Genomic DNA, 26941 nt, shown 5'->3' on the forward strand with positions numbered 1-26941 from the left:
TTGCCAAGCGAAAAATCCCATTCCACCTTTTCATATGTCTCAGCTGCAGAACAATGGCGTTTGACCAACCCAGTGCCTCAGATGGAGCTGTTAATTTGCCACAGTGTTAACAATCAGCATAAATATGCCATTTCCAGGATAGGTGTGAAATCCCTTAGCAGCTTGGAACACCTGAGAGGGTTATTGAGGACAGATTTAGAGAGAGGAGACTGTCTGAAAAGAATTTTTTTCTCAATAAATAAAATACTTGTCTTGTGGAAGGCCCAGACAGAATATATACAGACATAAATCTGCAGAGGGCCAAAAATGGACACTTTTATTAAACATGCATTTAAGACCAGATCACCAGCTGGTGTAATACACTGATTTACACCAGCTAAGGAAAAAGCCTGTAATTTCTAGGCAGTTATGAAGTGATATATGACAATATATTTAAAATATCCCATTTGTCAGTTTCCATTTTATGTAAGATACAGTGTGGCACATTGCACCCATGATTTACATTTTGTTCAGATATGTTCTGAAGTAGAAAACTTTTGAATCACAATGTTGCCCACCCATGTATGTCTGCCTGCCTGTCCTCCTATCACCATGGTTTCTAAATTGGACTTCTACCTATCCACTTTACACAGGATACCAATGTATAACAAATCTTAGAGGCTGAGATGAAGCCCCTTTGAAATCTGAAAAGCAATGTGAAACTTGCCACTAGATTCTCTCATCCTAACAGGAAATATAATTGCCATATGTCAAATTTGTCAGCATTTTGTGAAAATTGCTCCAATTTCACAGATGTATGTTTGGACTGAAAACGAAGGCAATTTTGATGAAAAAGAGATTCATAACACATATTTGAGTGATTATTTTTTTTTGTTTGTTTCTGTTCCTAGTATTTTCCTTTTGTCACTTGTAAAACCTCTTTACCCACAATTGTTTCCAAGGGTATTACATTAACAAAATGGATAATAAGTGGGGGAGGCAATGCATATAATTAATTTATATTTTCAAATGTGTTTTAATACATTCAGTCAGTAGAGGCCATTAAGGAAACTTGGTAATCATAGGCTCAGAGGAAAACACTTGCACTGTATTATTTTTATTTCCATTTATAATGTTAAATGCACCCATGTGAGTCTCTCAGTGGATGTGCAATTACTTTAGAAAGACACAATGCACATTTCAAAATGGACAATGCCCCAAAATGCTCTCCATCCCCATTAACAATAGACAGGTTTCAGAGTAGCAGCCGTGTTAGTCTGTATTCGCAAAAAGAAAAGGAGTACTTGTGGCACCTTAGAGACTAACCAATTTATTTGAGCATAAGCTTTTGTGAGCTACACAAAAGCTCACAAAAGCTTATGCTCAGATAAATTTGTTAGTCTCTAAGGTGCCACAAGTACTCCTTTTCTATTAACAATAGAGAATGTGAACCTCAGCTAGTATCATAAATCATAGAGTTTAGAGTCAGAAGGGGTCACCAGATCAACTAATCTGACCTCCAGTATATCACAGGCTACCAGCACTCACACACTAAACCTAGCAACCAAAATGTGACCAAAGTATTACAGCGCACAGGAGACTAGATTATGATGTGCCACAAAGAGGGAACAGCAGGGACTGACATGCACTAATTCCCAAGGCCACTGCAATGGCAGGGAACTGATTAAATGAGATGTACCCACATAATCCTAGCAAGTGACGCATAGTCACATGCTTCGGAGGAAAGCGGAACTCCCCCCCTCCCCCGAGGTCACTGCCAATCTGTCCTGGGTGAAAATTCCTTCCCAACCCCACGTATGGTGATCAGTTAGACCCTCAGCATGTGAACAAAAGCCAGCCAGCCAAGCACCTGAGAGAGAGAGAGAGAATATGCTTGGTGCTACCTCAGAGCCCTGGCCCACCCCGTCCAGTGTCCCATCTCCAGTAGTGGCCAGGACTGAGGAAGGAGACAAGGCAACAAAGCAAATCAGAATATACTTGGGGGAAGGAGGAGCCCTTCCTGACCTCTGCAGGTGGCTTGCTGAAGCCCTGAAGCATGAGCTTTTGGGAACATATCATCTGACAAAAACTGGAAGTGAGGCCAGGGCTCCTGACTCCTGCCCCCATGTTACACAATCACACTTGTAAATCTTGTTATTTGCGTCCACAACTCCTAATGTACAAAAACCTCACTCCTCTGATGATTAGAAACTTTCCTCTAATTTCCAGCCTGAATTTATTCATAGCCAGCTTATAACCATTTGTTCTTGTGACAGCATTGTCTTTTAGTTTAAATAGCTCTACAGCGTACCTGGTGTTTATTCCTCTGATGTATTCATGGAGAGCAATCACATCCCCTCTCAGCCTTTGTTTTCACTGGGATAAACAAGCCAAGCTCTTCCAGTCTTGTCTCATAACATAGACCCTCCATTCCCCTGATCATCCTAGGTTTCAGAGTAGCAGCCGTGTTAGTCTGTACCCGCAAAATTGCTGATCATCCTAGTTGCTCTTCTCTGCACCTGTTCCTATTTTAATTATTCTTTCTTGAACATGGATGACTAGATCTGTTCAAAAACAACAAGTAGTCCGGTGGCACCTTAAAGACTAACAGATTTATTACCCATGAAAGCTTATGCTCAAATAAATCTGTAAGTCTTTAAGGTGCCACCGGACTCCTCATTGTTTTTGTGGATACAGACTAACACGGCTACCCCCTGATACAGATCTGTTCACAGTATTCCAGTGGAGGTCTCACCAGTGTCTTGTACAATGGCATTAATACTTCTCTGTCTCTACTAGAAATGCCTCACCCTGATACAACCTAGGATCACATGTGCCTCTTTCACAGCCGCATCACACTGATGGCTCATAGTCATCCTGTGATCAGCCTACAAACCCAGGTCTCTCTTCTCTGTTTCTTTCAACTTCCAAGCCTGCAGCTTGTAGCAGAAACTCTTATTACTAGACCTTAAGGGCATGACCTTGCACTGTGTACTATTGAATTTCATTTCATTCTTGTCACTCCCGTCTTCAGGGCCATCTGGATTTTTCTGTGTAATACTCCGATCCTCCTCTGGACTGACAATGCCTCCCAACTTTGTATCATCAACAAATTTCATTAGCACGCTCCTGCTTTTTGTGCCAAGCTCATTAATAGAATTATTGAATCCATGAGGAACTCCACAAGTTCTACTCTCTCCAGTCTGATAGTTCATCTTTCAGCACAACCCGTTGCCTTCTCACCTTTAGCCAGTTCCTTTCAATTCTTGTACTAATCCCCATCTTCTCTAATTTAACTAATAATTTCCCATATGGTACTAAGTCAAATGCTTTACTGAAGTCCAAATATATTAGAACTCCTGCACTTCCCTTAACTAAAAAATCAGTTCTTTTCTCAAAGAAGGAAATCAAGTTAGTCTGGCATGATCTAACTTTGCTAAACCCATGTTGCATTTCATCATCTTTACCATTTACCTCCATCCATTTAATTATTCTTTCCTCCACAGTTTGTTCTAAAGCCTCGGATACTACTGAAGTCAAACTAACAGGTTCCTGTAATTGCCTAGATGACTTTGTTTTCCCTTTCTTAGATATAGGTATAACATTAGCTTTTCTCCAATCATACAGTACTACTCCAGAGTAAGTAGATTTATTACAAATTCTTGCTACTGGACTAACAGTCTCATGTGCCAGTTCTTTCAGTATGCTGAGATGGGAATTATCCGGTTTCGCAGATTTGAACACATTAAGCTCTTTAAGCTTTTCTTCCACCTCAGATGTGGTAATTTCCATTTCTACATACTCATTTTCATCAGCAATCCTGTCTTCATGCCCATGTTCAATATTATCATCCTTATTGAAAATGGAGGCCAAGTATTAATTTACTTTTGGGGCCATACCTAGATTATCTTTAATCTCTTTGCCATCACACTGCAGCCTCATCCTTCCTTATTCTCTTTTTATTTATATAACTAAAAAACTGCTTATTATTTATTTCAATTTTCTTGACAAGGGCTAATTCATCTTGATATCTAGTAATTTTCACCTTATTCATATATTTTCCAACCTCCAAGATATAGCTTTCTTTTGCTGAGCAACCTCTTTCCCCATTACCTACAGGCTCTCTGCTTTTCGAGGTGGTTATTCATCCAGCTGAGTCTGGAACCTTTCCTTACAAGTTTTTCGTCTTTGCTTGGAATGTAAATGGCAGGTAGTTTCTGTATAGTTGATTTGGAAGGAAATCTTAAGCCTCCTTTACATTTAAGTCCTTGAGCTCTTTCATCTAGTTGACTTCTTTAATTCCCTTAATTAACTTCAGTGCACTTATACCAACTGAGAAACTGGAACCAAAACTCTCATTCTCAAGTCATTTCCCTTTAGCTGGGGAAAACTTGATAAAAGACCTAGTTAAAATTTTTAATCAAAACATTTTCCTGGCAAATTGTGCAGTTTCATCAGAATAGAAAATTCCCATGAGAAAATTTGACTTTTGACTTTTTTTCTGATTTTTCAATGGGAAAATTGTAAATGAAACTTTTGCTTCAAATTGACAGTTCACCATTTCCAATTGTGAAGAAAATCACTATTTTGAAATGTCAAGCATCAATATTTTGAAACAACATTTTGTGTTTCAATAGTTGTAAACTAAATTTTTTTTGCAACTTTTTGTTCCATGAAAATTTTTGATATTTCACATTTTTATTAATTTCAGAATGAAAACAAATATTGAGATTTCAAAATTTCTCCTGGGACAAAAATATAATTTTCTCAACAGCTTACATGAGAAAGGCTTTGTACAATGCTCTAAAGATCAAATAAGTCAGGATCTTGTGAACACGAGGGTGGTCAGTTCTAGAACTGAGGATGCCTCACTGAGACTGCCAAGTTGCTACTCTCCCTCAATTTAAATCTGGAGACTATTATCCTGAATGCCTCAGCTGAGTTGAACTGTCACAGTAGCACACAATGAGAAATGCCTGTAGACACAGGAAGTTGAGAAGTAGTGATAAATTATTAAATCTCACCATCAGAACAGGTTAATAAATGGGGGTGCCCAAGGAACCAGTACTGGGAGCCGGGTGGTTTATTATATTTATTAACTGCCTGGAAAAGGGGGTGAATAGTGAGTTGGCAAAATTTGCTGATGGCAGTTTTTTAGGTTAGTCAGGAAAGGCAAGGAAGGATTTGAGGAATTCCAGAAGGACCTAATTAGGCAAGATAGTGGGGAAAACCATTCAGAAGGAACAATTTAGATGACCCCTACACACTGATAGGCTTTGAACCAAACCTTTCGGAGGAAAGAAAATTGTTGTTGAGAGATTCTATTCACTACTCTAATGTTGGTCAAAAAATAGACAACGTTAAGGAGGGAAAAGCGAATACAATGGAAAATATCATGCCATTATATTAATTAATGCCTCCACTTCACCTTCAGTGCTGCATTCACTTTAGATCAACCAACTGCACACTTCTATTTCATAATATAAGACACGTTAGTAAGAAATGGATATAAAAAAGATGAGAAGAAATACAATTTTATGCAACATTTAATTAAATGGTTCATCTTCACTGCAGTAAAATATTACTGAGACTAACAGCTTAGTAAGATTTGGAAAAGGGTTATGCTTATATGAATTGCAAGGGGTGTCAGTCCTTGTGTGTTTGGGCATTAGCCAATCAACAAGGAGAGTCAGGATGATACATGATACATTATTTCACAAGAAGGTGCATTATTGGAGTTCTAGGGTCTGAGGGTGGGAATTCAAAAGCACTCAGCACTGGCCTAACTCTGCCTCCACTGAAAAGTCAATGAGAGTTTTACAATTGACTTCAGTTGGAGCAGAGGTAAGCCAATGCTGGGAGCTTTTGGAAAGCCCACTTTTAATTCTTACTCTGAAATATCCAGCACTCCCCAGTGCTGGAGACAGGATAGCTGATGAGACAGGCTATCTTGGCCTTTTCCAGCATTCTCTGTTCCTGTGCCAAGAGCAAACTAACATAAGTAAAACATTTCTGCTACATATTTCTTTTATGTAGCCCATTTTATCCGTTTGAGTAATCTGCAATGTGTTACATGAATTTCCAAGAAAGAGAAAGCAAAATTATTTTTAGTTTTTGCTCTAGTTTATTATGGCAGCATTGATACGTTTCTTTAGTGCTATCATTTACCATGGCACACTTTAAGCAGATTAGTTACCTGTAACAGGTATTCACACAAAAATGTATTCACAGATCACTTGAGAGATAGAGATGGGTAATTTTGAGACTCTTATCAAATGTTCTGCACAACATAAACATATTAGATGATGTATAAGATGAAGAGAAGGATGAATAGGCCCAATGTACCGTAAGTGTAATTTGCAATGCTGCCTACTATACCAGATCTAATACAGCTTGCAAAGGCCTGATCCAAAGCCATCGAAGTCAATGGAAAGTCTCCCATTGACTTCAATAGGCTTTGGATTAAGAACCAAAAATGGATTTAATTTCTGACATGCCTGTTTCCCTGCTATTTCAATTGAGCCTCACCTGAATAGAGAATGAAATTGTGAGGTGATTTTGTAATTAGCACAAATGTCAATGGGAGTTTGGCACCAAGTGCTCTTGAAAATCCCATTAGGTGCCTATCTACATCTTAGGCACCTAAATACCTTTAAAAATCTGGCCCTCAGTAGCTAGGCAGAATGTTTGAACAACCATCAAAGGAATGCTTCTTGTATGCTCCAGTGAGGTATCTCCTCTGAAATGTCTTGTGTCCAGTGAGGGCAAAGACCTCTGTGGTGTCTATCAAGAAGGGCTGTCCTTCCCAAAGTCAAACAAAGAGTTGATCAAATATGTCTAGTGTCCAGTGATAGAACATTTCAGTGCAGTGCCCAGTGTTCATTGGGCAGGCTTTCCTGTAAGGAAATGGAGGAGCTGCTCCCATGAGTGCTTGCTGGTGTCCACTGAAGGTGCATCCTTCTATTTGTTCCAGAGGCTTCTCTTTTTTTAGCTTCCAGAAACTCCCTCTTTAGACCCAAGAGTCATTTTTGTCAATCATTTGTATGCCTCAAATAAATTCCCCCCAAGGAAAGTGACGAAAGAAGAAATGTGTGCCTTCTTTCATCCCCTGTGATATCTCTCCGGTGAAGTATAATTAAGGTATTTTCATGCTGGCTGGCCTGCACTGTCTGCCCTTCATGAGAGATGAAGTCTATCGAGCTGTTATTTGTTTTTTGCACATTGTGTGAGGAAGGATTAAGCCACTGCAGTGTTTAATACCAGTAAATGATCTGGAACTCTATAAAAACATCAGTTATGTTACAGTTAAAGATGTCTTAGAGCTCTCCTGAAGAGCTGGGGCTCTGTCTTCATTCCTCTCATGACAGAGCCTTTGGGCAATTGTCTCTGGAGATTATGAGAGGCTTTTAAGTGAAGAAATCAGCTGAGGGATTACTAAGAACAGAGGGGATTTTCTCCATTATCATTTCAAACGTCTTTTAAAAAAGATACAGGAGGATTGTGCTGGCAAAAGGTGCCATACTCACAGCTCTGAATGGAGGGAAGTCCTTACCTCAGTACCTCAGCCCTGACGTGCAGGGAGGATAGTTAATCTTCAGGACCATTTGGTCCTTGATGTTTCTACTAAGGCTGTCAGCAGCGATGGTAATTAGTGCTGATCGTGATACTGTGTGGGAAGGGTTAGGAAGGAGGGGAAGAGTGTGAAAACCTGGGTATTAGGAAATGGACTGAGCCCAGCAATTCATTTTGCAACAGGCTACTAAATAGTCATCAGATGGCAACAATCTTCAGTCACTATCAACCTGAAATGGGTAGTGTCCTAGATGTAAAAGCCTCTATGGCCCTTTATCCAATCATCTGAGCCAGCCAGTCATCCCCATAATCTCTCACTGCCTTTTACAAACAAAATATAATGTATATGGGAATTGTTGTGCCTTGTGGGTGAGAGACTGATAGTTCTGGTTAAAACCAGACATAGTGCCAGACACTCGGCAGGTGAAAGTTGGTGTAACTCTACTGGCTTCAGTGGAGTTATGCTGCTTTATAACCAGAGGAGGGTCTGGAGCATCGCATAGACAGTTAGTTGTAGGATAAACTTCCCTTCACACAGCCCTGCTAATGTAGCTGACCAGCAACTTCCTCTGATTTCAATTCTAGGGCCCCACACAGATTTAACAATGCGTTTCACTCCTTCCTGAACAGCAACACCCTCAATCCTGGCACTCCACCCAGATCTGCCAACATATGTTAATCCTGACCTTTGGGATCCCCTGCTATTACAGCAGTAACAATGACATTAGCTACTGGTACAGAGTAAAATAGGTACCTGTAATTTATCTGTATTTACTGGGAATTACCTAAGTACATATTCTTGGAAACTTCTTAATGCCCTTAAGTCACAAAATAAAATAACAAGGGACACTCCTAAATACCACATGCAAAGTAATTAAATGCATTACTCAGTTAATGAATGAATTGTGTAATTACTAAACATTGCTACAAATTGCTAAACATTGCTGTAAATAGTAGAATGGGTACATTTGCTTACTACTATCAATAACTTCAATTATGCCATTGTGAGTACATTTTAGTCAGAGTCCAGAAATAAAACCCCTCTACCCTTACAGTGAGTCCCTGTGAGATCCCCAGAGCACACTGAGGTGGGGAAGAGGGGGATGTCTGATTTTCTGGTGACAGGCAAATAAGAGAGAGCCAATGTTCTAAGCAGGGCTGAAGAACCATGTATGGTCTCTCCTAGATCCCCAAACACCCTTTACTAGATAACTCATGGTAGAACATGGAAACAGAGGACACACTGGAAAAACCCAATGGTCCATGTAGTCCATTACCTTGTCTTTCACAGTGTCCAGCAGCCCTTCAGAAAGCAATTATGAGATAACCTGTCCTTATGGAAAATTTCTTCCTAATCCTGAATAATTAGAGGTTGGCCTAAAACCTGAAGTCCCCAAGTGGAAGAGTTAATATTTTTATCCAAACTCCATTTTTTCCCCTAAATTTGTACTAAAATAACTCTAGATATTCTTGTTAGCCATATCAATGTCCAATCCATTTTTAAACCTGCTAAGCTCTTGCCCTCAGTGATACTGTGTGGCAAGGAGTTCTGTAGGTGAATTGTGCACTATGTAAAAAAGAATTTCCTTTTACTGGGTCTAACTTTGCTGATGTTCTGTTTCAAATGTCTCCTGGTTCTTGTATTCTGAAAGGGGCTGAACAGAAGTGCACTATCTCCCTTCTGTATGACATGCATTATTTTATGCAGTGTAGTTGTATCTGTGTCGGTCCCAGGATATTAGAGATGCAAGATAGGTGAGGTAACATTGCTGGTCCAATAAAAGATATTACCTCACCCACCTGATCTCTCATTCATTTTGTATATCTTTATCAGGTCTCCTCTTAACTGGCTCATCTCTAAGGTAAACATTACCAGTCTTTTCAATCCTTCAGTGGGAACAGGATCAGCTAAATAAACCTTACTATAGGCTGAAGAACAGAAGGAGATGGTATTGATCTGAAGTATGTGGAGAGAAGAATCTTGAGTCTCAAAGTGCCAGGCCTATTCAGTTGCAGGGCTTGGGAGCAGAGCAGCTTGGAATAAGTTGCTGTGAGTAATATTCCTGGCCAACATTGCTATTTTTCTTCCTTCAAATAATTATTCACATTATTTTCCATTATTGGACCACAATGAGTTCAAAGTGCAAGAGTTAGCTCTTGAAGCAACAAGAACAATCTGATCAAATCATGGTGTGGATTAGGTGGATGGAAGTGAAGATTTTGGTTTTTTTTCCACTGGAGAGGTTTTCAAAGCTTAACACATGCATTGCACTGGGACCAGGAGCAGGGACATTTGTGGTGGGGAGGAAGAGGCCTTTGACCATTGTAGCTGGTTTTGATGGAGGGGTCTGGCCTTCCAGAAGATGTAAATACGGTGAGGGTTTTAGATGTGCCTGCCTTGGGATTGCAGATTAGCTGGATGGTTTAGTGTGGGTTTTTGAATTATACTTATTGGTCTCTCCTTAATGGAGAGATGGGCAGAGATTAGTTTTATTCAGTACTGCAAATCTAGTTGCATGTTCTTTATGGCACTGGCATGAAAAGATCAAGCTCACTTCACTGGTGATTGAAATGGGGACTGAACCCAGATCACCTTTAGTAACCCAGTAGGCCCCTGACCCTTTGTCTCTGCCTCTCCCACCCAGTTCATCCAATCCCGGGTGGATGCTTAAGCGATTGCTTTCAGAATACTGTACTATCTTCACTGTCCAAAACAAATTACCACCCGAGGAGTAGATTTGTAATTTTATTTTGTTCTTGTTTATTTGCTCTCCTCAGTCACCCATAACAAGGCATCATCCACTCCCTGATTGAAGACTCCACTCGTGTAGGATAGGGCATGCCCTTCAAGCACCACCTGATGCTCTCTCCTATTTCTCTGGCATGTGCAATTGTCAAAGCAAACAAACAACACAGCACCTGAAGGAAACAGATCAGGCAAGGCAGTCAAAGAATGCACATTTGCAGTCATCTGCTGTCCCCCTCCTCCCTCACAACAACAAAAACAAAAGCCAGGAGAATAAATTACGAGGGAACCCTTGCAGTTTTATGACGCACTTTATATGCCATGAGCCGGCTACTGCCGTGCCTCTCCACTGCCAGAGAAAGCAAGGGTGAATACAGATTTGATTTGTCACCCAGCACAAGATGTATGGGCAGCATTAGGGAAATGACACTTGGAGCGGAACATAATAAAAAGTGTCTCACTTGGGAGGCAGGCTGGCTGGCTGGCCAGCTTTTTGAAATGTTATTACCATGTTGTTTACTCCACTCATTGCAAGGTATTTATAACATACTCAATAGACTGTCATTTTTCTCCTACTGACTCTGCACAAAGGGGGAGGGGGAACAAATGGGAAACAGGAATAGAGATGAGATCCAGGCATTCCCTAAGATTAGAAACAGAGGGTGAGGGAAGGCCAGAAAGTGCACTGTGCACAATTAATTAACTCAGTGCATTATGGAGCAATTTCCTCTAAAATATTAGGTTACTCACATGTAGTGATTTCTCTTTGCAGTTATTGTCCCATTTAGACATAAATGATCTTGAGGTTCCACTAAGAGGAAAATTTTAGTATTCTCTGAAGCTTCGTTCATCAAATCCCAAATCCTTTTGCCATGTCAACAATCATCGCCTTTTCTTTCCTCTTTCTCTGTCTCAATGTTTTTTTCTTTAAAACTTCCTCTTGTCCTCCTTCTGCCCTTCTCATCCCCCTGCTGTCCCTTTCATAACCCTCTCACATTTTCCCCTTCTTCTATCCCTTTGTCTCTCACTCTATTCCCATCCCTTTCCTCTTAGCCCTGCCCCCCATCACTTCCTTGGTTTTCCTCAATTCCTCCTCCCTGAGGAATCAATAGAGAGCCATAAACATGCTCCATAAATACCCTTTATGGTGTGTGGAGGCATATGTCACGATTCCCTTATAGTATGGGAATTCTCAGGAGGTCTCACTTAAAAGTTGCTTTCCATCCCTGGAATGATGTCGCCGAGTGGTTTCCAATCTTTTTTCATTTGCAAACCCCTAAATAATTTCAAATGGAGGTGTTCACCTTGTTGGAAATCTTAGACATAATCTGAGAACCCCCAGGGGTCCTCAGACCACAGGTTGAAAACCACTGTTCTATGGTAATGACAACCTTTTGCGGACCCCTTAGACATAGTCTGTGGAACACAGGTTGAAAACCTCTACTGTTGCCTTCTCAGGGGCAATGAACTGGCTTTTAGGTCCTTACTTTTTATTAAGATTTGGACAGAAAAACACATTTTAAATAAAACATCTAATTGGCAACATTTGTCAGTTTGAAAAAAAAAAGTTTCAGGCATTGACATTTTCCTCAGGTTCTGGAAAAGACACCCACCAATTGGCTCTTCACTTTCTTCCTTTCCCATCACATGAATATTTCAGGCAGTTTGGAGACTCTGTAATGAGAAATAAGATTAACCTAAAGGCACATTAGTAATTTTGACAAGGGCTGAAAGTGCAATGAAAAGAATTAAGAACAGACTGTATTTTAATACACCTGTATTCTGAGCAGAATCACCTGAGAATATATGATCACAGAAAAATAATATAAACCCTTGTTTGCATCAAGGCTGTCTTATTTAGCACTCATGAAACATGTATCAGGAGGGCCCAGATGGATTAATGAGGTAAAATGTATCCTGCATGACTCATGAACTGACCTCTTAAAACAGTATATAAGATATTTTGTCTTCCAGCAGAAAAATCATCTCTGATTTGGAGCGTGCATGCGTGTGTGTGTGTGTGTGTGAATACAATATAAATCAAATGAAGCACTGAAACGCAACATTAGTAACTAGCTGCAATATATCACCTAACAGAGAAAACTGATCCTCACTCAGGGTTCTGATGGAGAAGAGTGCGTTGTGTTAGACCTGCAGTTAAAAGGTGAACTAAAATAACCCACTAAGCTAAGCACAGATTTGTGTGGAGAAACTCTTCATTATGCAGGTTTGGGATCTGAGGCGGGAATCCAGCCAAGAAATACATTTGTCAACATAACTTTTTAAAATGACCACTCCCTCTGTGGATTCCTTCATCACTTTCTCTGGTTTACTGAAAATATCCCACAATGCATCAGTTTTACATTGCTGATGAGCTGTTTTGGTTACAATGAAACGTCTTGTATCAGTGGGCCACATTCTGATACCCCTATTGATTCATAAGCAGTGATTCACTCCACAAGTAGTCCCGCTGAAATCAGTGAGATTCCTTGCAGAGTAAAGGCCAGAGTTATAAAGGTATTTAGGTGCCTAAAGAGGCAGATAGAAGTCTAATGGGATTGAGGTGTCTAACTTCCAGAGAAAGTCCCTTAGTTTTGGATCAGGCCTAAAATAGAATCTGGCCCTGGAACGTGACTGTAGCTTTGTTGTTCACCTTTAAAGCCAGGACCAGTTGTGGCTACATGATTTCAATGATGTAATAAAATACTTTGTGACACTGACATAATTTCACCACTGGGAAGGGAGGAAATAGCCCCCCTAGTGTCCTGTTCTGTGGGAGGCAGAGTGATATTTGTTGTGATTCACTGAGGAGCAATTGCTGCAGGAAGTTACAAAATTGCATTTCGGCCAAGGGATACACAGGCACTTTAAGAAGCCACAGTGAATCTAGAAAACTTTACAATCCATTTATCAAAGTGCCTGCAGTTCCCAATTCAAGGCAGGTGAAGCAATAATATAGAAGGAGCAAAGAAAGTAAATCTGTATCCAGAGAATTTTAATAAATAAAAAAACAATAAATAATAAAGAAAGAACAAACAAAAACAGTGCAGACCCATTGGGCTCTTGCCAGCTCTTGTTATTACATCTGGAGCTTAGCACTTGCTTATTTACTGTTTCATTGAAAAGAGATATATGGAATAAAGGATCTCTTTTACTGTTCAGCCCGTAAAGATGAAAGAGAAGGTGAGCAATAAGAATGAATCATGTATTATTTAATGGGCTTTCTTAGACCAGTTCTGCAGGACTCACGCTGACTTCGCTGTCTAACTTCTAGGCTTTCATCCAGGGGTTAGCCTAGCACTGCTGCATTAAATGAATCTTCTTATCGTTCTTTACTCCTGTCTCAGCCCCTGCTTTTTTCATTATCTTTGAGCATTCTCCTGGGCCTTCCTTAGGAAAGGTGTCTCATGAGTGAATGGCCGCCACCAATGGCTTGTAGAGAAATTCCATGAATTCCTACCAATTTATTGCGTACAAGTTACTGCAGGTATCACACAGTTAAAAATAAAAGGCATATAGTTTATTTAGCATTGAGGGTTCAGCACCTTTTACTGTTTATCCTTCGGGGAGGGGGAATAACACACACATCACATAATTGTGACACATATTTTATTATTATTATTATTTATTATTTATTAGTGGTGCTTAGAGACTCCACTGTGCAAAGCACTGTGTAAACACATAGTGAGAACCAGTCTCTGCCCTGTAGAGATTACAGTCCAAATAGCAAGACAGACAAAAACTGGGAAAAACTTCCAAGGAGAAAATTGGGAACTAAAGCCCAGATTTTAAAGATGTTTAATTTCCTTCTCAAGGTAAATATAACTGCATTATATAATACAATGTCATCATGCAAGAATACAACACTTTGCCCTTGCACAGCCCCAAAAGTGCTTTTGGGACCCTTTTTATACCTTACAAGTTAGACTTCCAGGATATAGGAATGGCCCAGTAAAATCAGGACAGCCCTGGAAAAAAATGGCATGTTTGCCAACCCTTATCTATCTGCATTGTGATTAGAGCTGGGCAAATAATGGAAAAAAATATTGAAAAAATGTCATGGAATTCCTCAAATCTGTTGTTTTACAATTGTAGGAACAGATCTTCCACTGGTGTGAACTGGCATAGTGCCATACCGATTTACACTAGCTGAGGACATGGCCCATCCTCATGGCCCAGCTCAAACTATGATATAATAACCCCTAAGTATTTTCCTGGGTGCCTTTATGAGTGAGCTACAGGTAGCTGACCTCACTGATGCTTCTGTTGTGAATGTTTACATAGAGAGAAGTCTAAAAGAATCAAAGCAGAATGATCAGTGCAGACTGTGTTAGTGTCATGGTTACTGTAGTGAGGGAGGAAACACCTGGCCCTTCAAGGCATGTGTGGTTGGGACCAGAAGCTGAGGCTGGCAGGTGGCTGCTGGTAAAGTGAGTGGAGGGGTGGGGGAAGGAGAGAATGCAGAGCCTTTGATAAAGCTGGAGCAATGAGAAAGCTTCCCTGTGAGCAAACCTGTAGTACTGGTATCCTGTGCGTCTGTTTGGGACTGGAAGGCTGGAGAAACAATAGGGGTTTTTTTTTTAGATTGCATGGTCAGAACCTACCCACTGACCTTTGTTTGTATTGGAAAACAATCTGTACATTCCCATTTGCAAAAATGCTGCCATTGTGTAATCACCGGATGAGACAGGAATGAAAAATGGGGTGAATGGAGGCACAGGGCCGGATTCATCCCTGCCAAAGGGTGGCTTTACCTTTTGCTCCAGATGTACATCCAAAGAGCCAATGCACTGCTGCAAGCAGGTTTGCCACAGCCACACCTCCTCTTACTCTCAGCCATAGAACTGGGGCCCCTGTGGAAGTGGTACAGTTTTGGCGGTGCTGTATCTATACTTGTCATAGCAGCCCCTTGTGCTGAGAGCATTCCCCAGAGAGGTCCTACACCTGCCCTATGGCTTCTTTGCATCACACTGACTGCTCTAAAGGGGTTCTAGGGCAATTATTAATTTAGCCCAGAGCCTGGGAAGTCAGGAGACCTCAGCCCAACTCTTGGGAATCAGCATACATCCTGAGTAACAGACTGCGAGCCGCTGATCTCCCCAAGGGCTCAGAGGAGGAATCTTTAACTCCCATATCTGGCCAGGGAGCAGCTGCCACTGCAGCCCTGCCACTGCAATCACCTTGATCCTGTCTGTGCTGCCTCTCTCTGAACATTTACAAAGCAATCCACTGGCTCTGTCCCCCACCAGCTTCTGCCATGCCCTCAGCCCCCTCTCTCCCCGTCTTTTATGGAACACTCCATGCAAAGTGCGGGAGGGGGAGGCACATGGCCTGCAGCCCTCTCCTCAACACAAACCTTGGACAGTGGAACCGCATCCGTTCTGCCATGTACACAGACCTTTACACAGAGATGTTGCTCCTAAGTCTCTTTGGATTTCAGTTTCTTCCACTGTAACAGGGATGATACCACTTGGGACAGGTCTACACTGCACACTCCTTACGGCATGCCCTCCTAGCATGGGTATAAATCACAGTGTAGACAGTGAGGCACTGCTTAGGCAAGGAAAAACATGCCTGAACCCTGTGGGTATTTACCCTACATGGCTGTCTACGTGCCCAAGCAATGCCACTCCCATGTAGACTGCTAATTTTAGCAGTGCAGTGTCCACTTCCTCCTCATTGCTGGAGTCTTTCCCTGCCACAGGGAAAGGCTCTGTCATGGGGGAGGTAGCAGGGAAAGGCTCCGGCAGCTCTTCACTGGCACAGCCTTTCCCCACTGCCCCACACCCCTCCGCCAGAGCCTTTCACTGCCACATGTAGCTACACACACCAGTGTGGAGGCAGCTTGATTTTCACTGCAGCATGTAGCTACACTTACCCTTCATGGCACTGCCAGTGGTGTGTAGTGTAGACATACCATTAAAGAGCTTTGTAGTCCATTGATGAGAGGTGCAGCATAAATGCAAAATATTACTATTAATTGCTAACACCATTGCCCATTCCTGCAGATTACCATGAAGAATGATCCTATTACTGATGTCACATCTGTGATTCGATCACACGCTATTTTTCAAGATATGGCCGTTGTAATGCAAATTAACTGTTGTATTACAGATATCTGGCCTTGTAAACTGTCGCTGTGACTAGATGTATTTGCCATCTGTCAGCTGTGTGCTGGCTGATGTGAAAAGAGCTAGTGGTCGGCATCCAGTTCCTGGTGGGCAGGTGTCAGCCTCAACAGCCACCATCACTGCCGCTGATAATCAGCTCTATTGTCAGTTGTCTCAGCAAAGTCAAATCAAAGACTGAAAGGGCTTGGAGTATAAAATACCTCGAGTGTGGTGATTCTTTCCTCCTATTCAGGACAAGGCTTGAACAGCTTCTTGGGAATGAAGGAAGCTTGCACTGCCACTACCCTTCTGTACAGATTCCTGGGTAAACTGAAAGCTGTGGTCTTCAAGGCTAATGGTGCTGATGTGCTGTATGACTTTTCTATAGTCGTCATTGATTTTTGGAATGAGAAATTTCTAAATGTTCCACAGGTCTCCCCTATGCCATCACTTCTAAACAGAAATGGCTTTAATTAGTGTCCTGTGTATTAAAGTCTCCAACATGCCCACCTGTGGTATCTTCTAGTTAGTCACATTTGAAAGTGTTTTAAAATGTCAGCTCTGCACCACCCAGAGATTTCCCTAGAACAAGAGAACACTCACTAATCTATCTGACTAGCTCAGCTTTATGGTCCCTTTACACAATCAGAGCAGCACAAAGGGCCTGTGTCACAGCCAGAATCTGGATCTAAGTGTTTTATAATTAGGCAGGTCAAAAAAAATGTGAAGAGCAACTAGTGGAAGACAGAAATTAACAACAAGGTTTTTTTTAAAAAAGTACATCAGAAGCAGGAAGCCTGTCAAATAATCAGAGGGATCACTGGATAAGCGAGGTGCTAAAGGAGCACTCAAAGAAGACAAGGTTGTTGTGGAGAAGTTAAATGGATTCTTTGCATTGGTCTTCACTGCAGAGGATGTGAGGGAGATTCCCACACCTGAGCCATTCTTTTTAGGAACTGTTCCAGATTGAGGTACCAATAAAGGAGGTTTTGGAACAAATAGATAAATTAAACAGTAATATATCACCAGTACCAGATGGTATTCACCCAAGAATTCTGAAGGAATTCAAATATAAAATTGCAGAACTACTAACTGTGGTATGTAATCTGTTGCTTAAATCAGTGTCTGTATCAGATGACTGGAGGATAGCTAATGTGATGCCAATTTTTTTTAAAAGGCTATAGATGCAATCCTGGCAATTACAGGCTGATAAGCCCAACTTCAGTACCAGGCAAATTGGTTGAAACTATAGTAAAGAACAAACTTATCAGACACATAGATAAACACGATATGTTGGGGCAGAGTCAACACAGCTTTGTAAAGAGAAATCATGCCTCACAATCTATTAGAATTTTTTTTAGGATGTCAAAAAGAATGTGGACAAGTGTGAGCCATTTGGTATAGCATACTTAGACTTTCAGAAAGCCTTTAACAATGTCCTTCACCAAAAGTTCTTAAGCAAAGTAAGGATCAGTAACTGGTAAAAAGATAGGAAACAAATGGTAGGAATAAATGGTCAGTTTTCACAATGGAGAGAAGTATATAGCTAGGTCCCCAAGGATCTGTAGGGGGGCCAGTGTTGTTCAACATATTTATAAACAATCTGGATAAAGGGATAAACAGTGAGGTGGCAAACTTTGCAGACAATCGAAAACTACTCAAGATAGGTAAGTCCAAAGCTGACTGCAAAGAGTTACAAATGGATCTTGCAAAACTGGGTGACTGGGCAACAAAATGGCAGATGAAATTCAGTGCTGATAAATGCAAAGTAATGCACATTGGAAAACATAATCCGTACTATTCATACAACATGATGGGGTCTAAATTAGCTGTTACCACTCAAGAAAGAGATTTAGGAGTCAACATGGATAGTTCTCTGAAATCATCTGCTCAATGTGCAGCAGCAGTCACAAAAGCAAACAGAATGTTAGGAACCATTAGGAAAGGTATAAATAAGAAAATAGAAAATATCATAATGCCACTATATAAATCCATGGCACGCTCACACCTTGAATACTTTGTGCAGTTCTGGTTGTCCTGTCTCAAAAAAGATATATTAGAATTGGAAAAAGTACAGAGAAGGGCAACAAAAACTATTGTGGGTATGGACCAGCTTCCATATGAGGAGATATTAAAAAGACTTGGACTGTTCTGCTTGGAAAAGAGACAACTGAGGGGGGATATGAATCATGAGAGAAAGTGAATTAGGAAATGTTATTTACCCCTTCACATAGCACAAGAACCAGGGATCACCCAATGAAATTAATAGGCAACAGGTTTAAAACAAACATAAAGAAGTACTTCTTCACACAGCCAATCTGTGGACCTTGTTGCGAGGAGAAGTTGTAAAGGCCAAAAGTATAAGTGGGTTAAAAAAGAATCAGATAAATTCATAGAGGATAGGTCCATCAATGGCTATTAACCAGGAGTGAAAGCCCATGCTCTGGTTGTCCCTATACCTCTGACTGCTAGAAGCTGGGACTGGACAACAGCAGATGGATCCTTTGATGAATTGCCCTGTTCTGTTCACTCTCTCTGAAACATCTGGCAGCAGCCACTGTTGGAAGACAAGATACTGGGCTAGCTAGACCACTGGTCTGACCCAGTATGGCTGTTCTTATACAGGGGAAAGTTGGTTTGTTTGTGTGTGTGTGTGTGAAGCATTTTAATATTTCCTTTGTCTTAACCACTTGGTTCCAAGGTTTGATTCCACCCAGCACTGCTGATGATTTAGATTTATTATGAGTTTGATCTTATTTGTAAAAACAGAAGCCCATGGCATTCACATAACTTCTTTCCCTCCTTCTGTTCGCAACACGATGGTCCAATCTTTGCCAGGAACTCTTCAGTTCCATTCCAGTAACTCTTTCCCTTGCGGCTATTTCCTTGGTTTTAATTTCCCGTTAGTTTTTTTTTTTAAGTATGTTATCCATGGCTCCTTCACAGAATAAGTTAAGCCCAAAGACTGAATTGTATTCCTTTGATCTGCCTTTGCTTCGTAAATGTATTAATAATATTATTATTTACCATTATTACCATGCTTTTTTTCTATTTACCATGCTTTTTATTATTTACTATACTCTTTCATCCATAAAGTGCCTTTTATTCCTTTATTAAGGGCCCCAAATTAATTTACAAGCCTAAAGTATTATACAACTTATATACCTAGGGATCCCTTCATCCATTACCAAAATGCAGATGCCTGCTGGGTGAATTACAGCAGCTGTTTACTGGCAGACAACACTGCTCAGCAGATCAGGATGGAAAGTGAGAAATACTGTAGCTAAGACCCTGTGATACCGTGCACCACATTAGACCTGAATTATTATTACCCACTATTTATGTGGCAGAGCTGCCCTGAGTTCTGCACCAAATTGGCAATTATATGTAAACCAAGCTTGAGAGCTTTGAGTGGCTTGTAAGAAGGGGAAATGGGGAGAAAGCACTGTCTTGTGAGATGCAGGGGTGGATGGTTGGATGATATGGATGCCATTGAGGTGTCTAAGTTACACAGGAGAGGGGCTGTGCTCCTGAGTGGTTCAGAAGTTCTGAATGGCAGGTGCTTTCTCAGGGCCACTGAAAACAAGAAAGATGGGAGAACAGTCGTAGGCCCAATCAAAACAATGAAAAGGGGATAGCTGGATAGCTGCTGAGCTCTTTCTTTCCTTCTATCCTTCCGTCTTCCTTTCCATTAGCAATTTCAGTGTTCAGGAAGGAGGCAGGCTGGTTGGAGAAAAAATGGAGCATTTTTTTTCAACTATACAGGCAATCAGCTCAATCTGAATTCTGTCTGGCCTCTAGAAACATCTAGTTCACACTGGGCATGCTCAAAGGTTGAAGATAGACATAAGCAAGAAAGCAAAGCCCTTCTCCATGCTTTTGTATGTATTCAGTGTTTACTTGCAATCTTCTGACTCTGCATATATTCCTGCTAGTAACTTCTTTGCAAGTGCTGAAATTGTCAAAGGAGTTCAAATGAGATAGGTGCTTAAATCCCATTGAAATTCAATGAGTCAGGTGCCTAACTCCCTTAGGCACCTCCAAATATCCCAGTCTACAATATTAGCCAAAAGAAAATACAAATGGGTCTGAACACAGCTAAAGCCAAGTGTTTACAAATCTGAATGAAGAGCAGCTGGGAAATGTTTTGCTGCTTTCTTCCAGCTCTGTTTGCAATGGGGTTGGAAGAACAGAAGCACAATAAATGCTAAATTTTATGTATTTAGGAGATTGCCAAAGGTGCCAATGGCAGTTCAGTGCCCAGTTCAGTGACTTTTAATAGGATTTAGGCCCCTAAACACCATTTGTGCCTTTGAAAGTCTCTTCCTGTCAGGAACTGTCTAGTAAGCTCCAACTGGCCACCCAGTGACCTGCTAACACTTCCTAGGGACAGAAGCTGAACCCTGACAGAGGACTCCAGTCCTGGATCCTGACAGGCAGAATGCTGGGGATCCTGACTGGTCCACAGCTTCTATATAAACCCAGCACTAGAACAGGAAATTGTCCGTGCAACTGGGCTCCAACCTGCTCTGGACTGTGTGGCTCCTGTGCTCCTGGCTTGACTTCCTTGCATCCAAACTTCTTGGCTTGACTCCCGGCATATGATTGTAGTTCCAGACTCCAGTTTGTCTCCTGCTTCTCACCTCTTGGTATCCTGACCCAGCCTGACTCTGACTCCTGACCCATGGTTCTCATTTTCAGTTTGTCTCCTGCCTCGGACCCCCAGTATTATGACCTGTCCTGATTCATGGTTGTGCTCTCAAGTTTGTCTCCTGCTTCTGATCTCCCAGTATCCTAACCAGGCTGATTTTTGGCTCCCGTCCCATGACTGTGGATCCTGACTCTGACCAGTAGGTCTGGCTGCCCATGACCCGGCCATGACATTTATGAATTGAGGCAAAATGTAATTACCAAAACTGGGATTTGCCAAGACAGCAGATCCCTAGTCCTGAGGAAAGGGCCAGCGGATCTTGAAAGACTGAATAATCAGGTCTTCTGTTTTATCTCCATCTGAATGAGAGCAGCCATTCTGGCCTGTTTTATATCTCTTCAACACTAGAAGGGAGACATCCAGTTGCACACACACACGTGATCATTAACATAGATACTGTCAGGCTGGGTATGCCCTAAATATAACCTAAAAACCCAAGATAAAAATAAAACCTCCTGCCTGATCATGATGTATATGTCAGTCCCACAATGTGAGGTCTACAACACTGACAGCAACTTGGAGAACTTCTCTGCTTGGAAATATGTCAAGAACAAACCCAGGACTGTATGTTTGTTTCTTTTTTTCATGACTGCATTTCTCTGGCTGTCCATCTTTGCTACATTCTGGTGAGCAAGGCGAGTATCAAAACAGCACAAGAAGCATGGGTCTCAGAAGATTCAGGGTGCGAGGTTTTCCTTTGACTTCAGTGAGGCCCTTGGCTTGTACATTATTTGTGAGCACTTTGTTGTGACTATTTGAAATTCAAACAGTGATAGATAGCTTGGACTGGGAACACAGGCAGTCAGGCTTCCATTGTGAAATACTGACATGTACGAATTCAAAATTTGTTTTCCATGGCGATTCTCTAATATCCACTTAAAATTCACTGTTTTATGAACATCCCCACTGCTAAATTTATTCTCTAGAATATTCATAGAAGACAAACACAAAAGTGGCATGAGCAAACAGCAGAAAAAGTGAATTCAGCTTTTATTCCAGCAAATATTCTCTTCATTTTAGATAAACCCCTAGCTCTGTTGTGAAATCAGAAACAAATGGCAAATGCTTAAACCAAAAAAGAGTTTGAGAGGTTCAAGATATCGCCGATTCAGTGCGCTTTCACTTTCTTAACGGAAACGCCAGTTAATTTAAATAGCTCACATCATGAGGGTTATACTGGATTTATTGTTTTCCATCCAATACCCATAGCTAAGTCCAGAACCCTTGTAAGTGATGTTGAGAAGAGAGAGAGAAAGCAAGAAAATTAAATAGGACAAAAAGAAAGAAATGGAGGGCAAAGGAAAGAATATAAATACATATAGCGAGAGATAGGTGTTTGCCTCTCTCTGTCTCTGTATATACACAATTATATTTCGCAGGCATTGCGTTCATTTCTGATGTTCCATCTATTGCACAACGGCCTTTTTTAAAGGAGGTAAGCAAGAGAATAGCCTGAATCATGATTAGCCCTGCCTACATTTAACATTGTCTGCAGTGGAGGCTGCTGCTGCTGTAGAAGCTCCTTGAATAAAAATAGGGGGATAATAGGAGAAACCTGAGATGTCACAATAGGAACAAAGGAGAAATACCTGGGCTATTTATAAAAAAGAAAGGAAAAAAGGAAATATTCAATTCTCAATTCAAACAGTATGAGGAGAGCTGAGAAGAATCAAATATACACCGCACAAGTGGGTCTTATCTTGCCCTTGTGTGAGAAGACAGACACAGGAGATTATAATATGGCACTTGGATGTTCTTGCTCTTCATTCAGCCACTTATTGTATGTCTCCCATGATGAGAAACAGATTCCAAGGTATCTTTTGAATGTTTCTAATGTGACAGGAGATGTGTTACATTACTTAGCTAGCCAGCAGGCTGTGCCCTCCTATGGTACAGCACTGTACAGTACATGCAAATTGCCCACAGCCACTCTGCTTAAAACTGCTTCTTGCATCTATCTACTATTTTTACCAGAAGGAAAGAGCAAGAGGGAATTTTCAGATAGTAAATGTTTTATGCCATCTTGGTAAAAATGTAGTAAAATTGCATAAATAAGGCAGATCTATATGGTCAAATCATCAACAGACAAACAGTGGATGCTTTTATCAAGTGTCATTAACAAACTTTTCCTTTGTGAAGGATGTCCCCAGAGCCCTTCTGAAGATCTCCTCACTTACCACTGGTATTATTAATTACTATTATGTATTTATTAGTTTGTAATGCCATAGCACTTAGAGGCTCCACTGCACTAGGCGCTGTACATACACACAGTAAGGGGCAGTCCCTGCTCAAAAAGGTGTATAGGCTAAATGGAATTTTATAATTCACTGCCTTGCTTGCCAGCTAAGGAGAACAGGATAGGATTCCCTTTGGAGCCCCTAAATGCTGTACCTTATTTGTCCAGAATGGTCACCACTGAGTCATGGAGCTACTGTCTCCCCTCTTTGAGGTTGAATAAGCTGCCTCTGTAGCACTCCCAGTCCATGCAAGTTGGGAGAGGCAGACATCTGGAATGGGAATCAAAACCAGATCCCCAGCACAGTACAGCTAAACTGGCCCATAATCTTGTTTGATAACTAGCACGCATTTCACTGCTGCTCCTTCAGTTCATTTGCTGTGCTGCTGTCCTATTAATACTCACCTTAGATCCGTAGGATGCTGGCATACACCTGCAATTGTTGGTGATACCACAGGTGCTCTCTTCCTGGCTGTGCCAAGCATGTAGTCCCCAATGCCTAATGCTTTTCCAAATCATGCCTTGATTAGGGACCATCCCTAAAATTGCAAAAATAACCCATGCTGTCCTGTTCATTTCACTACAGTTCCACCACCATCTTGGCAGCAGCAGCCATAAGATACTGAAAACCTATGCAGGGAAGTCCTTTTTCCAGTCAGGCCCTGAGGTGCACTACCGGAGCCTCTCCAGCATGGGGGAAGTATGTCACAGAAGTCAGTGCAGCTTTAATTTTGTGTGGTTTTACTCGGGGTGTTCAAGAGAGGAGTTAAAAAAGAGTCCTTTCTCTCCATGAATGATGCCCATATGCAGCAAGTAGCCAGCTCTCTATGGGCTCAGTTCTGAGGTGATGTCAATGGAAATGTAAGCCTCACCTCAGCAAGTGCATATTACATGCCAAGGAAGCATGAGGCAGAAAGGCAAAATGGTATCAAGAAAAGCACATAACTGAGGCTGTAAAATGAAGTAATCTTACAATATCACACATCCCCCTTTTGATTGCCATTCTTTCTATAATGCTGCCATTTTGCACCTCCTCAGACTGTTGTTGTACACACATATTGAGGGTGTAGTTGATACCACCATTTATGTCAGCCCTGTGTTTGGTCACTGTGTGAGTTATTAGGACATGTTATGCTGAAAGGTGCTAATGGCTGCCAGGAGAAGAGTCTTGGTTCCAAAGACAACCACAGAACCATTAAAGCCAATGGGTGTGCCAAGAACTCTTCTTCAGGCTCCTCAGAAGGAGCAATCAAACCCCGTTAAGTAGTAAAAACTGGGGAGGGCTGTGGGGCTACCGCCCAAGTCACCAGGTCACTTGGCAGGTCAGCCCTATGGTGTGTGGACTGATAGGTTTTCAGGTTTCAAACAGAGAGGCTAATATATTGGTAGTAGGCTGTGTGTGGGTTGGAGGCATAAAAGCCAAAAGGAATCATGAGCACTGCTCTGAGAGGAAGCAGAGGCCAGGGCTTCTTGGGCATGGAGCTCACCGGCGTGGCAGACCTTCGGGTTTCTGACAAGGAAACTTCCTGCTGTTGTTTGTTGTCTGTGTTCAGGGAAACAGGGCTTTGCGTACATTCTGTGTAAATAAGCAAGATAAGACCAAGAATATTCCTGACTCATAGCATCAATTTCTCATTCCCATGGAAACAGTCCTGTCAGGCTCTGAATACTGACTAATCACTCAGGCCAAAGAAGCAACACTGTATACAGGCTGACATTTCCAAAGCAGAGTAGGGGACTCAGACACACGTTGGCTTTGAAAATTTCAACCATGATCATCCAACCTAGCTGGTTATAACCAGGGACAGATGTATCTCCTCACCACTGCCCAAAACTCAACCTGCTACTTTGGAGTTTTGATAAAATGTTCACTTAACTTTTCTTCAAAGAGATTTTTCCATCTCCTCTGCCTCTAATCTTCCAGGTGCTGATTAGATCCAGCAGTGGAAGTTACAAATCACCCATAGTTTACCTAGCCTGACTGGAAATAAGAAGCACCAGAAACCTGGTGAATGAGCCAGTTCTCCCAAATTTGCAGATTCAAGAGGCTCACATACAGGCATACAGCTTATGGGTTGTTTGTCTAAGGTGAACCACTAAAGCCTTCTGCAGTTTGCTCATCAATAACACTGGCTCTCACTCACCGTTTGCATATAAGTCTCAAAAGCAACTTAGGATCCCTCCTTTTGAGGAATTGGCAAAGTGAAAGGCAGTATTGTTCGCACAGAGAATGCTTTACTGACTCCTTCAGAGACCCTTAGAGACAGCTGTGCTTTCTGGGCCTGATCCAAACCCCATTCATTCAAGTCAATGGGAGTCTTTCCCTTGACTTCAACAGACTTTGAATCAGGCCTTCGGTCCTCCTGTTTGGGAGTGATGGTGCCATACTGGTAAGTAGAACCCTGCACATCTGAGTATGTGGATATCTGTGGCCCACATTTGCAGATTGCAGATGAATGCAGATCCAAATTTTATTTCTAGAGTCCTGCAAATCTACGGATATGCACAGATCATATGTGCGGATCGCTGATTGGATGAGGATACAAATTTTGTATCTGTGCTGGGCTCTACTGGTAAGGGCTTCCACCAAGATCTCCTTTTGAGTCTGTGTCCAGGGCACAAATGTTCACAGAAAGATGGGTTTGAGAGAATGAGGAATCCATTCATTTCTTTTGCCATTCAAATACAAATGCTTTCTCATAGCCACAAGCAAACAAGATAGCACCAGTAGGCAAATACATTTATATGAAGGGTGATTTCTGAGAATGGTTATGCTTTGCTCTTGAAAAATGTACTACAAACTTTGACTGCATAGCAAAGTGGTCAACTTGTATAGCTTGAGTTGGAGATGGGGACTTTCTAGGGGATCTGGAGGCTCCTTCCATGTGTTAAAAATATCTGATGTTTTGGAGCAATTTGGTACATCTCAAAGTGTTTTTTAAAGAGCTCTTCATGACCATTTGTATAAGCTGCAGGGAGGCCCTGTTTGACAGGGATGCCAGAGTAGCAGCCAGGGAGATGGTGAACTTCATCCGAGGCAGAGAAATCAGTCCAAAGCACCTGTCAGTTTCATGGCAGAGTTTTAACAAGGGGCTTCCTGGAGCCCCAACAGCACATCACTGTTAAAGTAAGGGGCAGGAGGGTAGGCATTTTAAGGGGAAGAAAATCTCTATAGTGCATGTGAGAGATGAGACCCCACTCCTCAGGCTATCTACTCGAATGGATTTTGCATCAAAAGTGACATTATTTATAGAAACATATGCTTTATCTTAACACTAATAGTAGCCAACACAAAATAACTTGGTCACTTAATGATCCACCTAGTGGAAGTCTACTCATTATTCCCCACCCCAGCCCACCCACACATATGCACAGAGTTGACAAACATTTTTTTTTCCATTTAATTAAACTGTCATTGTCTTTAGTCAAGCATCAGTGCATTTTCTGCAGCAAGAAACATTGCATCACTATTTACTGAATGCCAAAAGAGCACTGTGCCACCTTTCTAGTATTGGAATGGCAAAAGGTATTGCAGGGCTCAAATGAGGTGCACTGGCAGAGTTGTGTAGAAACCCAGAACTGGAATA

The 26941-nt window shown here is 41.5% G+C and overlaps 1 protein-coding gene and 1 long non-coding RNA gene across 4 annotated transcripts in view; one reads left to right on the forward strand and one right to left on the reverse strand.

Annotated features, from left to right (window-relative positions):
* Positions 1 to 26941, forward strand: part of CHRM2 (cholinergic receptor muscarinic 2) — a 136643-nt gene that overhangs the window by 73473 nt on the left and 36229 nt on the right. The gene's annotated exons all lie outside the window — the stretch shown is intronic.
* Positions 9858 to 15815, reverse strand: LOC122464727. The gene is made up of 3 exons (XR_006289038.1): positions 15654 to 15815; positions 11911 to 11971; positions 9858 to 10470 (listed from the first exon to the last, which is right to left on the reverse strand). It is a non-coding gene; the product is annotated as an uncharacterized LOC122464727 (long non-coding RNA).

This window comes from Chelonia mydas, chromosome 1 (assembly GCF_015237465.2).
Source record: "Chelonia mydas isolate rCheMyd1 chromosome 1, rCheMyd1.pri.v2, whole genome shotgun sequence".
Classification (NCBI taxonomy): domain Eukaryota; kingdom Metazoa; phylum Chordata; order Testudines; family Cheloniidae; genus Chelonia; species Chelonia mydas.